This window comes from Salvelinus sp. IW2-2015, unplaced genomic scaffold (assembly GCF_002910315.2).
Source record: "Salvelinus sp. IW2-2015 unplaced genomic scaffold, ASM291031v2 Un_scaffold1517, whole genome shotgun sequence".
Lineage (NCBI taxonomy): Eukaryota > Metazoa > Chordata > Actinopteri > Salmoniformes > Salmonidae > Salvelinus > Salvelinus sp. IW2-2015.
The window spans coordinates 192,097-206,817 of record NW_019942958.1 but is presented as its reverse complement, the minus strand read 5'-3'; the positions used below and the strand labels follow the sequence as shown (position 1 = coordinate 206,817).

The window sequence follows — 14,721 nt, the reverse complement described above, 5'->3', positions numbered from 1 at the left end:
TTCCTATTCAGCGTGTAGAAAACCTCTGACATCTGGGGATGCCATCTATGATGCAAGCCTGATCCCAGAGCTGTTGGTCATGGCAACTCCACATGCAGTGACTAGGAGTAGACACTAGAGCACCAAGACTGGTACGCCGGCTACCATCATGAATATTCAGTATCTAGGACACTATTGGTTATAACCTCCTCATTGAGGTGGACTTCATGTTCAAACAACCTTAAATGTGACCAAGTGACCGTGACAATAAACACAGAAACATTCAAGTTATATTTATTTAGACAATCTAGTGCCCATGGAACACTCAATAATAAGTTATGACACTTATAATATACAAATATAGATATTCTATGACGTCACAAACGGTACCCTATTCCCTTCCTAGTGTGCTACTTTTGACGAGAGCCCTACGTCCCCTGGAGGAAAAAGTAGTGCACTAGCAAGGTAATAAAAAAGGTGCCAATGACAGTGACGGAGGAATGAGGGTTTGAGTGTATTCTGTAGTGTCATCATGCGTGAGCTGAGACGGAGTGACTCAGGCCTCTGAAGTAGGACTGTTCTCTCTCCGTCATCAGCTCAAAGTGCAGCGGCTGCCGGCAGAAGTTACACTCTGCTGAAGAATGGGGCTTCAGCGGTAGACCCGACTCCTTCCACGTCTGAACCAGCTTCTCTGAAGAGGGGGACAAATATTGTTTTTTAAAAAAAGGGAGGATGTACTTGGCTATTTCAGTATGTTTCATGCTAACTGAAAGAAATCACCAATGTTTTACAAAACAAATCAAGTTAATCTTTTACTAGCAGGCTCTTCATGGCGTCACAAATATCATTTGTCCAGCCACAGAAGTATACTTTAGTTGTATATCTGAATAAACCTGGCCCGTTTACTGGGAGGCTGGACACCATTGTCACCCGCGCCCCCCCCCCCCCCCCCAAAACATGCGTCCTTCAGTTTTTGTGCCTCCGTGTAACCTCCTTGTCGGTTTCCAGTACACAAAATTGTTTTGAGAAACCATTGACCCGCAGTCAGTTCCTGTTTACTTGCCCGGCAAGACGGAACGTGTCTCTTACGACAAAGTACTGCATCATCTGAGGGGGTGTGCTGTTGGCGTGGGAGCCATGCGTAGAAGCCGCTCCCCCCCTGCGCGACACTGGGATACGTTGATGGCCTGGACGTAATTTCGTGAACACCGTCCATCATGATGTCAGGGACCCTCCGTGTTCTTTTCCGCGTCGACACCTGCAATAAAATCAAGGTATCCTATGTAAGACCACGGGTGAGTACGTCCATAGGACACTGTTGAGGTCTATCATAAATTCAATCAGCTGTTCAGGTCAAAGTGTCATAATGTTGAAGTTGTCAATAAACAGTGACAGGCTGTATGGGAGGAACTAACGCTAAGCTCTCTGGTGAGAATGGTAGCAGTGGCACGGATGTCTGGCAGGGTCAAACTCTGGGCTCTAGTTACGCTATGATCAGTGTAATGTGCAGCATCCTGCCGGTCAGTACACCGAGTGGACAAAACATTAAGAAACCCTCTTCATATGAGTTGAGCACCCCTTTCTGACTGACTGACATATGCAGCGGTTACCGTTGAATGCGTGCTCAAAGAAAGCGAAAACATTGCCTTAAAAGAGTCATTCACGCTATAGTGCTGAACCCCTGAGTTGTAGTGATTCTCACCTGACAGGGATGATGTGAGAGGGACAGTGGACGACGGGCGAGTCCAGAGTCCATGAAGCATCGTCTCAGCAGCTTAACTTTACGCTGGTGTTCCTCCGGGAGGCCGGTCCCTGCCCTCCTCTTTAAGAGATGCTGGATGAGACTCTGCGGCGCGCCAGCCCAGTCCAAGCATGGATTGCAGAAGATCGTGCTGAAAATAACCATCAGGATAGCGTACGCAACCGTGTTCCATCCAGGGCATCGGTACTGGCGATGTAGCCTCCAACACAGCCAAACGCCTTGCCTGGAAGAACATATCATTAACACCAATTAGGACAAAATAACAAATTAAAACACATGGTTTTCTTTGTGGATGTTTAAAGGAGACTTTCTAGTCCATTAGAAAGTCCCCAGCGTGGTGTTCACCAGCTGTTCTGTCTGGTCATCTTGCTTCTATTCCAACAGACAAAGACCTCACCAGATTGTCCCAGTGTGTGTGTGTGTGTGTGTGTGTGTGTGTGTGTGTGTGTGTGATGATTGGTCTCTCAGCAGTCCCCAGGCTTAGAGGAAATGTAAGAAGCACCGTGGTCTCCTAGCAACAGGTCGTGAACAGATCCTAGTTCCTGTTTCTCCAGTGTCCCAAGGAGCGTTAAGCAACAACCACCTGTATTCGAGCCCAGACATCTGCTTCATCAGTCGCCACAATGGCCTTTTTTTTGCCTTCACCTCCCTTCTCACATTGTATATAGACTTATTTTTCTACTGTATTATTGACTGTATGTTTGTTTTACTCCATGTGTAACTGTGTTGTTGTTTGTGTCGAACTGCTTTGCTTTATCTTGGCCAGGTCGCAGTTGTAAATGAGAACTTGTTCTCAACTGGCCTACCTGGTTAAATAAAGGTAAAATAAATAAAAATCAGGGTTTCAGATAAACAAAGACGGGTTCAGGGATGTGAATGGAACAGACAAATCTGGGAGTTGTCTAGGAGACCGGGCAGTTTCAATCCAGAACTGAATGGAGGATAAAGCAGGAATTCCTCATTTTTCAGGCCAAGTGAATGGACTTGAAGGTTTAAACATAATTCTCTGGGGCCATGTTGCTTGTTATTTGAGTACTGACCCAGTGTTCCAGAGATGATGTCCATCTTGTGCATGATGCCGTCTCGGTCCCCGATACCTCCTCCCCTAGCGCCGTACAGCCCCACCGCGTGCACCTCGTCTACAAACGTGATGGCGCCAAACTCATGGGCCACATCACACAACTCATCCAGAGGGCACACCGCTCCTTTAAGACAAGATACACAGTATTATATTTCAACAGGAGGCATTTTAAACAAGATTACAGTAGGACACAACGCTCCTTTAAGAGGCAAACGATTGATATCATATAATACGTTTCATAGAGGTTGGATAGTATAGAAGCACATTATATAAAACAGGGCAGTCTTCATTTTTGAACATATTTTAGAGGTAGTTTTAGTCTTAAAATATATATAAACTCAGCAAAATAAGAAACGGCCCTTTTTCAGGACCCTGTCTTTCAAAGATAATTCGTACAAATCCAAATAACTTCACAGATCTTCATTGTGAAGGGTTTAAACACCGTTTCCCGTGCTTGTTCAATGAACCATAAACAATGCACTGCAGTACTTAATGCAGCTGGTGGCCACACCAGATCCTGACTTACTTTTGATTTTGACCCCCTCTTTGTTCAGGAACACATTATTCCATTTCTGTTAGACACATGTCTGTGGAACTTGTTCAGTTTGTGTCTCAGTTGTTGAATCTTGTTATGTTCATACAAATATTTACACATGTTAAGTTTGCTGAAAATAAACGCAGTTGACATCTTTCTTTGCAGAGTTTATATTTTATACTTTTCAGCCTTCATTAGTTTCAGTTATAAGTCAACAAACTCTGGACAAAATGATTTTAGTTTAGTCAGTGACCCCCCCCCCCCATTAAAATAATAAAAATATGAGCTATGAAGAAATCAGGTCGCTATTTCCTGGTTCCTAAAATTCTAGTAGTTCGCCTAATTTCAGTTTATTTGACAAAACAAGCAAGTATATAATGTAGAGAATCATAGTACCATCTAAACCGCTGTGAAATATATTTTCCATAGTCAAAATATTGTATTTTCAGCTAGTGAATACATTAAATAAAAAAATAAAAACAATTTTACAGGAAGCATAGAATAGTGCACATTACAGATCTACCGCTTCTTAGACCTGCTTTCAATGAGTGACAGATCTATATAACCCATTTCTATGTTAATTTGGTCAGCCCCCGCCCCCCCCGAAAAAAATACATATTGCTGATTTAATATCTACTACATCAAGTAAAAAATAAATTGTGTTCCAAATGTCAACCTATATAACACTACTTTTGACCAGACACCTATGGGCCCTGCCCTCACTGGTCAAAAGTAGGGCACTATATAGGGAATAGGTACCCTATTAGGACACATTACAAGAACTCCACTCACCATCCATGGAGTGGACCGTCTCGAAGGCCACGATCTTTGGAGAGGAGGGGTCTGACTTCAGCAGCAGCTCTCTCAAATGGTCGGGGTCATTGTGACGGAAGACGAACTTCTTGGCTCCGCTGTTCCTGATGCCTTGGATCATGGAGGCGTGATTCCCTGCATCAGAGTAGATCTCACAGCCTGGAGAGAGAGAGGGGGGAAAAACAGGCTGTTCAGTACCATGACCCAGATTAACTCTAAAATGTGCAAACTCTGCACACCTGGGCAATGCAAAAAAATAATAATAATACAAACCAGTCCATTGTTACCTGGCAGTACAGTTTATGATGCTAGAGCAGGTGAGTAATGGGGCATGGTTACCTGGCATCATCTTGGCCAGCGTGAACAAGGTGGAGTCATTGGCTACGAAGCAGGAAGTGAAGAGGAGCGCAGCGTCCTTCCTGTGGAGGTCTGCGAGTTCCTGCTCCAGTTCCACGTGGAACTTACTGGTCCCAGAGATGTTCCTGGTTCCTCCGGCACCACTGCCGTGCTTATGCAGCGTCTCCCTGGAAACAACAGTAAAGTCAACAGCTGCCCCAGGAACCATGATTACCCAACGTCTGGCAACACACCCAGGTAAACAGGCCAATTAACAAGCTCACACCTTCACCGAGTCATTACCAGACCGCCCTTTGTGGTTATCTACATATAACCCAAGGGATAGTTGATTGGTCCTCAGGGAGGAACAGTGAAACTAAGACAGTCTGTTCTGTCATATCTCCTCAGGGATCAATAGGCAGCATGAGAAAGAAATGAAATGTTTTGAAATTGAATAAAAACCGGGAGGTTGTGAACTACTAATCTGGGGAAAAGAAAAATGCAATTTTGTGTTTCAAATGGGTTTTCCTACTAAACACGACCCACCCATCAAAACCACCTGTCTGTTCACCTCATCCATCCAACTATCCACTCGTCGCCAGTTGGCCAGCTACTTACGTGATGGAGTTGACGACCCGTGGGTGCCTGCTCATGCCCAGGTAGTCATTGGAGCACCACACAGACACATCTCTCCTGTTGCTAAGGGAATCGGTGTAGTCGTCACCCATGGGGAAGTCCGTGGCCCGCCGGTTAACCGTCTTAAAGACACGGTACGTGTGGTCACTCTTCTTCTCCTCAATCTTCCTCTCAAAGAACTCATCGTAGTGGAAGTTAGAGACTGAGAGGAAGGAAACAAGATTACAAGACAAGGTAAAAGATCATTTCCTGTTTCAGTAAAAAAGGGAACATTTCAAAACGACTTAAACATCCCGTCAACTTTCTATCTGCAAGGTGTTGTCGACGACAATGCCTCTACTTTAATTTCCGCCAACCAACCTAGCCATATGATGCGGTAATTTAAAAGTCCTGCCAACCCCTCAGTATAAAACGTCACCTTTTAACTTACCAGCTTTGGCTCTAATTAAATGATCAACATATTGTCATTATGAAAAAGTAAACACAAAAAAAGCCTGGTCCAAAATCAAAATGTTTGCACCAAAAATACAATCGGTTTAAAATGTATTTAGGATTTGTCAATCTAGCAAGGCAGGCAACTAAAAGCAACTTTTCAGAGACAAAGATGTGGTTTGTTAGCTAACTCATAATTACCAGAACTAATCTGACAACATTTTGTTCAACCATTGCAAACTTTTTAAAATCACCATAAATGGAAAACACATTAAGGTAATGATTACATCTATGGTGACTTTGTGAACGTGAAGAAATTAATGCAATGTCACGTCGCCATGACATCGATCACAACACATTCAAAGTTTAACATCACTTGGGACGTCACTTGTCCTAAGTGACGTTAAAAACTTTGAACGTGTTGCGATCGATGTCATGGCGACGTGACATTGCATTAATTTCTTCACGTTCACAAAAGTCCAGCCAAGAATAATGCTGACAAGAATGGTTAACATAGTTGTTTGAAAAGGAACCATAAACATTATCCAATTCTTTTTTCAGGACACATACTACAAATCCTATAAAAACAGCCTTATATGCTTCAGGCTGCACAATTAACTTCCCGACAGGGACAATAAAGTTTTGATTTGAACAATCTGGTCATGTGACTCACAGCTGGGCATGTTCTCCTGCAGCAGTTGGGAAACTCTGATTGGCCGTTGCTTCAGCAGCTTCTTCATCAGATTGGAGGTGTTGACCGGACCAGAGGAGCTAGCCAGGACCTGGGCTGGGGTCACATCTGGAGAGACACCGTGATTAGCGATGACTGAATAAGACAAAGTTTATTTTATTATTTCTATGGGCTGTATCTGACAGACAGGTCATGACTAGACCATAGACGTACCCTACATGACCAAAAGTATATGCTCGTCAGACGTCTGAAAGTCATTGAGCTCTTCAGTACAGGCCATTCTACTGACAATGTTTCTCTATGGAGACTGCATGGCTGTCTGCTTGATTTTATACATCAGTCACCAACGGGTGTGGCTGAAATAGCCAAATCCACTAATTTGAAGGGATGTCCACATACTTGTGAATATATAGTGTATATAAATTAACTCTGCTATGGGCTGAACAGTAATGTCAGTGTAAGAGGCAGAATATCCCCGATGAGAAAGGGCATTCAAAAAGACAGGGAAAACATGTCTAGTATTTATTTTGTATGGCTTTAATGGCCTACATCTGTATTAGTCGAATAATATCAGCCTCCAGGTTATTAGGACTATTGTTATGTACCTCAGAATAATAAAGTAGAAGTTTAATTGTGAACCTGTAACAAAGCCTATGATGCCTCTGTATTAGTAGCAAAAGGAATCTAACTCCAGGTGGTTTAACCCCTTGTTTACCTTTCTGGACGGTGCGGATCTCCTGCACGTCCTCCTGCAGCTGGATGCTGGCCTGGCGCACCACACCGCTGTTCTGGCCCATCTCAGCCGCCAGGAAGGGGCACTTTGAGGTCCCCGAGGCCTGGCCAGAGGGGGGCATGGGGTGGCTCTGAGGCAACTTGGTGGTAGTGCCCCCATTGGCTCCTAAAAGGAACAGAAGATACTAGGGTTAGGAGATGAAGAGCAACACACACAGCTTTGAAACTACACAGCTGATTTAAATAATTAGAGCTTGATGAGTTGGTTATTGGAATCAACAGTTTTCCCATGAGACATAGCTGTACTCCCGTTGACTGTTGTAAACGCCATAGAATTCATAAACCCATGTCTCAGGGCGAGACTTTTTCCCTGATCGTGTGATCTGACCACCATGAAAACTCCTGCCTCTACATAACCCAGCAAGGTGCAGTCTAAGATGGATATCCCGCCACTTACCTGGTGTCTGGGCTGAAGTCACGGTGTCCTCAGTCTTCTGCAAGCTAGCTGAGGAGGAGCAGAGAGAGCGGGCCAGAGGCTTGGAGGCCAGGTTCATCATCACAGGACACTTCTGGGCATAGACCACCAGGGACTTCCGGGCCTGCTGGAGGAAGGACTGGGGCACGTGGGACAGGAACGGGCAGCGGCGAATTAAGGTCTCCATCCTTACTGTGATTGTCAAAGCCTGAGAGGAAACAAAAGGTGACGATTAGGTTAGACAACATGTCTCCTTTAGCCCAACCAGGAGAGACAACATGTCTCCTTTAGAGCCCAACCGATATAGCCAGGCACCCATGTTGTAGGCCGATATTGACCTTTTAACGCTATACAATGTACCGGTCGATAACGGATAATCAATAGGATGAGAGGGGAATGTCATGTGATCTGAACACTAGTGGCCATTCTCATAATGTCCTTCTTGGTCACAATGTATGAAATCAACAATTGAAGACTACTTATTGGAGAGTTACTCTTTTGGATGGCAATTTATTACAATACAGTGTGGAAACATGATACTCATTTCCCTGCTGTAAAACAGTCTTTCAGCAGATATCAAGGTGTCAGACCCAAATTAACATACCGTTGGGGCTTTAATCTCCTTTGAAATCAGACTTTTACAAGTGTAAGTGAAAAACGTAAATAAATGAGAAATTGTGCTACTAATGGACATGGCACTAACACGTATCGTCTCATAAAGTAATGTTTGGTTATCTTTTGGAAAATTTTAAATAAAACATTTTCCTTCTTTAGAAGTTTCAGCCAGGCAGGTTAACATTAGCTAATTAATTTGTTAGCTATCATACAGTAGGCGAATATTCATAATTATATATTTAATGTAAGTAGACACGCAATCATAATAGACTTTAGCGCATATAAAGCACCCACAATCTACCGGTGGCTGAAAACACAACCATCGCGGAACGAACGACTGACGAATTTCCAGACAAGGGCGGTCCATTTAAAAAGCATTCCTTCCTCCCTCGCAAGTGTATACTCGTCAAATGTCATCAGAAGTGTCCATTTAATTTGAGGGTGTGTCTTCTAGGTGTTTGGAATGCAGCCCAAGTTTTCCTAGACAGCCTCCCTTTATTGGAAACCTCCAAAATGTCTCGTCTCGGACCGTATTGTTCCAGTAGGGACGGTAAACATTCAGGCCGCTCTAAGACACTAATGAAGCTCTGTATACAGCCTCCAGTTAAATTGTGTATGAGATATTTTAACCAGTTAATTACATCTTTACTCGTTTTTAAAATTGTGAGTGGGCAACATACCAGCATCCAAAATTGACATGTTGAATTATTTTGCGCTAATTTCTCTAATGTAATCGGGACAGTTCGCATTACTACTTTAGGACAAGTTCTCATTTTCGCATCATACAAGCGAGTGAAATTACACAATTTGTACCTCCGATTGTCAATATCAAAGTAAGCTTAACAGCTGTGATTTGGTACTGTTGATTTTATTTATACACGCCTGTCCGTCACAGGACTGAGAACGCAGCTGTCCATTTCAGACTAAGGAAATGTATGGCGCCCTCTTTAAAAAATAGCCATTACCCTCAAACGAATACACGTATTTGACAGTCAAGCCAGCACTCAAATGAAATCCAATTCCTGTCTATGTAGAACTGTGGAGATGAAGTTATCCAGTCAAGAATAAAATAAGTTTCATTGTTCGTTTTGTCCGTCTACCGTAAACACTGTCCAACAGGTAGCCTGAAGGTTCAGAGCGTTGAACCAGTACTAGTGACCGAAAAGTCGCTGGTTTTTGAATTCCTGAACTTGATTAGGTGTGGGGGGAAAAAAATGGTCATTGTGCCCTTGAGCAAGGCTCTTATCCAGAGCCACATACAGGTGCAATTATGGTTTAGAGTCTGCTAGATGACTCACTACTGTGGTGGCTCTGGATCAGAGAGTCTGTTAAATATTTAGTATTTTACAAACCAATTAAATTACATTGCTGTGTAATCTGACAGGCCAAATTAAGTCAAGTGAGCCTAAAATACCAGCAGTTAGTTATGAAACTTTTGTTTTGAATTGATTTACATCTGCCGGGTTACGTAGCTACATTTACATGTTCAATGTCATAACTCGCGTGCTGACCACACCGTTTTATTTTGCGTTGCAAAACACAGTTACATGTTATTCAATCATTTCACGCACGTCAAAGAGCGTCTGCGTAGCTAGCTAATTTACCATACATGTTAGATACTTTTCGACCTGTCCCCAAATGAATATAGTTGGTTCCGAGTTAGTTATAATACACCTGCGTGTCTTGACCGCGTCTGGTGTGGATGGACAAAATTAACATGAGCGCGATGGTGGACGCACACGCCCAGACGTCAGCATGTTACCCAATGAATCACGTTAGCAAAATTTGTTTTTCATTATAAAAGATATAAAAAAATATATAAAAAAAAGAATAGTTTCACGTTAGCTAAATTAACTAACAAGCTAAGCACGGTCCGTCCTAAACGGTATCCTTAGGACGCCCCATTTCTAGGGAAGGGTTATGGTCGTCCGCAGGATCTCGGATAGCACTGACAACCTAATCATTGGCCCCGGTTAGCCCTTGCAAGACGACTGGAACTGAATTATTCCGCTGCTCTATACATTAATTCGCTACATACTTCATTGCGGATAAGAAACGAACATCCGTGGGCGTGATGTAACGTTAACATTTGACCGGAGGAAAGATTCTGGGTAGCCATGCAAGGTTAGCCCCACTAACTAGCATACCGGGCACGCTAGCTAACGAAACCGGATAAATTAAGGACGAATGGCTATATCTGGTTTGCTTACCTCGCTCGGTGTGTTTCGGGTCACCCTCTCACGAATGAATAAAGAAATTAAAAGATAGCTTGGCAAGATCTTAACGCTGTTTCAGTATAAATATAACTCTACTGCTTCGTTATCCTGCACTGAGGACGAACGAAAGGACAGAGATATGCAACCGGCTTATAAGAGCGACTGCGACTATTAAGTATCGCGAGAAGGTGAGTGTTTTACGTCATAGCACCCATCCCAGACAGTCCAGGCTACCGTCACTAGTTACCACAGCCACAAAGTCATAACCCCCGCCTGTTTCTTCAATGTCGCTTCTTACAATGTTTTTAAATGTAACCTTCATTTAACTAGGCAAGTCAGTTAAGAACAACTTCTTATTTACAATGACGGCCAACCGGGGAACAGTGGGTTAACTGCCTTGTTCAGGGGCAGAACGACAGATTTTTACCTTGTCAGCACGGGGATTCGATCCAGCAACCTTTCGGTTACTGGCCAAACGCTCTAACCTTCCCCAATGCTACCTGCCGTCCCAAATGTAATTGTAAACCAACCCTTAAGTCAAACCACATTGCTAACCTTAAATGATGACCAAAAAGCTCATTTTTAGTTTTCATAATTTTTTTTTACAATATAGCCAATTTAGATTTTGTGGCTGTGGTACTAGTGGAAACCGCAGTACCCCCTTGCCCCCAGATAATGTTCCATTATTTAAAATCAACATGTATGACTCACTCATATCATCTTATAATTTTTTTTAATAAACAATTAGCCTACGTGTAGCTAAACATTAATTTATGAAGTCTGCATTTAGAGTTTGTGGTCGAATACATGTTTTTGTAATTGTTATCTTGGGAAATAAAATAACTTTATTGAAAGAGAATGGTCCTATGTTGTATTTGGTAATACAGCTTAAATTGAATTGACTACACACAATTTTGACCTTCCGTTGTTGGTAAAAATTCAGAGACCGTCAAATGTGTTACTGAAAATGAGGAAGTGCTGAAACAAAAAGTTGACTGTGATTTGTAGTGTGAGTGCTCCCTTTAGTGTCAGAGCTGCAATATAGCAACACTGCATCGTGTCCTTATTTTGACTTGATCAAATCAATTAGCGGAATGATATTCTGGATATGTGAAGCATCTTTCAACATTCAACAATTTTTCTGTAAATGATGTCTGTAAATTGAAGCTTGTAGAGAACTTGTGTGTTGAATGTTAAGAATGTTTAAATGCCCTATTAAAACAATGGACAACCCTGTAGTCATCAGAACTGTCTTTGTTTCCAGCCATTACATTTGTGTGAAATATTCCAAAGCAATACGCTCAGACCAACCACTTACAGCTGGAATTAATGACAAGACCTACCACTTACAACTGCCACTTCTTCTGTGGATTTTTTAAAATGGCAGTTGGCAACCAACTTTAAGGTGCATTACCGCCACCAACTGGCCTGGAGTGTGGACCAGAGACAGGGAAGGTATAATTCCTACCCAATAATCTCGTAACATCCCCTGAAGATTTCCCCAGCAGTTCACTTAATCCTGGCTCTTTAACCCCATTACTCCTCAAATCTAATAACAATCGCTCCTATTCTCTCACATATTTCTGGCACTGAAATAGAACATGTTCCACTGTCTTCATCTTCTCCTGACAATGATCACACCTCTCGGTCGGATGTTTTCCCCACCAATTTCAATGTACTGTTGAGTCTTGTGTGTCTCAGTCTCAGCCTTGTGATTACACTTTCCTCCCTTCTCTCTCAGCCTGAGGAGCTTCCTGCCTCCACCTTTTCCTGGATCTTTATACAGGTATCTTCCTTTTCCCTTCCCTGTTTCACAACTCTTGCCATTTGATTTTAACCACAGTTTTTTTTCATCAACTCCTTGGCTTCTGCTTAACTGATTGACAATTCTTTCTGAACATTAGGATCAAGATTGAATGGCGGGAACCCATTTACTGAGATAAATAACTGAGAGAAACCGGTAAATTATAATAAATTATTTATATGAACAGCATGGCGTGAAATGGAACTGTTACATTTTATGTGATGTCTAAATCTGGCTTCTCTACGGCCTCTGCATGATGAATCATTAATGCTCAGGATGGAGGGACAGTCGGCCCATCTCAGTATGGAGGGACAGACAGCCCATCTCAGGATGGAGGGACAGACAGCCCATCTCAGGATGGAGGGACAGACAGCCCCATCTCAGGATGGAGGGACAGACAGCCCCATCTCAGGATGGAGGGACAGACAGCCCATCTCAGGGGGAGGGACAGACGGCCCATCTCAGGATGGAGGGACAGACGGCCCATCTCAGTATGAGGGACAGACGGCCCATCTCAGGATGGAGGACAGACGGCCCATCTCAGGGTGGAGGGACAGACGGCCCATCTCAGGGTGGAGGGACAGTCAGCCCATCTCAGGATGGAGGGACAGACAGCCATCTCAGGATGGAGGAACAGACGGCCATCTCAGGGTGGAGGACAGACGGCCCATCTCAGGGTGGAGGGACAGACGGCCCATCTCAGGGTGGAGGGACAGTCAGCCCATCTCAGGATGGAGGGACAGACGGCCCATCTCAGGATGGAGGGACAGACGGCCATCTCAGTATGAGGGACGACGGCCCATCTCAGGATGGAGGGACAGACGGCCCATCTCAGGATGGAGGACAGACAGCCCATCTCAGGATGGAGGCAACAGACGGCCCATCTCAGGGTGGAGGGACAGACGGCCCATCTCAGGGTGGAGGGACAGTCAGAGCCCATCTTCAGGATGGAGGGACAGACGGCCCATCTCAGGATGGAGGGACAGTCAGCCCATCTCAGGATGGAGGGACAGACGGCCCATCTCAGGATGGAGGGACAGACGGCCCATCTCAGGATGGAGGGACAGACGGCCCATCTCAGGATGGAGGGACAGACGGCCCATCTCAGGATGGAGGACAGACGGCCCATCTCAGGATGGAGGGACAGACGGCCATCTCAGATGGAGGACAGACAGCCCATCTCAGGATGGAGGACAGACGGCCCATCTCAGGATGGAGGGACAGAACGCCCATCTCAGGGGAGGGACAGACAGCCCATCTCAGGATGGAGGGAGAGACGGCCCATCTCAGGTGGAGGACAGACGGCCCATCTCAGGATGGAGGGACGGACGGCTATTCAGGATGGGGGACAGACGGCCCATCTCAGTGAGGCAGACGCCATCTAGAGAGGAAGACAGCCCACTCAGGATGGAGACAGACAGCATCTCAGGATGGAGGGACAGACAGCCCATCTCAGGATGGAGGGACAGAGCCATCTCAGGATGGAGGACAGTATGAGCCACGGTTTGAAAACTACGTGATCAAACGAAGCATCGCGACGTCATTGATCACGTGATAATGTTACTTTGAAAAGAGCGCTGCGTTTCAAACTCATAAAAGACACTCCCTCCTACTTACTCTCGCCTTACGCCCTTCTCTCGCTTACGCCCTTATCGTCGCCTTAACGCCCTATCCCTCGCCTTACGCCCTTATCCTCGCCTTAAACGCCTTATCCTCGCCTACCCCTTATCCTCGCCTTAACGCCCTTATCCTCGCTTACGCCCTTATCCTCGCTTACGCCCTTATCCTCCGCATACGGCCTTATCCTCGCCTTACGCCCTTATCCTCGCCTTAACGCCTTATCGTCGCGCTTTAGCGCCCTTATCCTCGGCTTAGTCCCTTATCCTCGCCTTACGCCCTTAATCCTCAGCTTACGCCCTTATCCTCGCTTACGCCTTTCCTCTGCCTTATAACGCCTATCGTCGCTTACGCCTGCCTTATCGTAGCCTTACGCCCTTATCCTCGCCTTACGCCCTTATCCTCGCCTTACACCCCCTTATCTCGCCTTAAACGCCCTTATCCTCGCCTTACGCCCTTTGGGGGAATCCCCACGCATATTTGTTGTTGGTCCAAATGATTAGCCAAGCAGGGAAGTTGCAAGGGAAGTTTAGCAAGGGAAGTTTGATTAGCAAGGGAAGTTAGCAAGGGAAGCCCCTCAGCCCTGTTTTTTATGGAGTTTTGCGAGTGTACAATTATGTTCATCGGTGGCCTGAAACGCCCCATAATTCAATTCGCGATGATTGTACATCCGCTATACAAAAGTCCGCCAAACGTCAATATGAGGTCAACATACAAGTGTAAGTAAAAACGAATGTAAAATAAGTCATAAATTGTGCTACTATGACAAGGGCACAACACTCTCGAGTAAAGTATATGTTTTTTGTTTGTGAGCTTTTGGAAACTTGTAGAAATAAAAATGTTATCCTTCTTCATAAGTTCCATGCTAGGCCAGGCTAACGTTAGTTTAGCTAATTCATTTGCTTCTATCATACGAGTAGGCGGTATATAAATAATTATATAGTTCATATAAGTAGACATGTAATCATCATTGACTTGTCAGGCGGTCAATGAGTGT

General features: G+C 44.5%; 1 pseudogene; it reads right to left on the bottom strand.

Annotated features, from left to right (window-relative positions):
* Positions 1–257: 257 nt before the first annotated feature.
* On the bottom strand, positions 258–10,453 carry LOC112071095 (5-aminolevulinate synthase, non-specific, mitochondrial-like; annotated as a pseudogene).
* Positions 10,454–14,721: the final 4,268 nt, after the last annotated feature.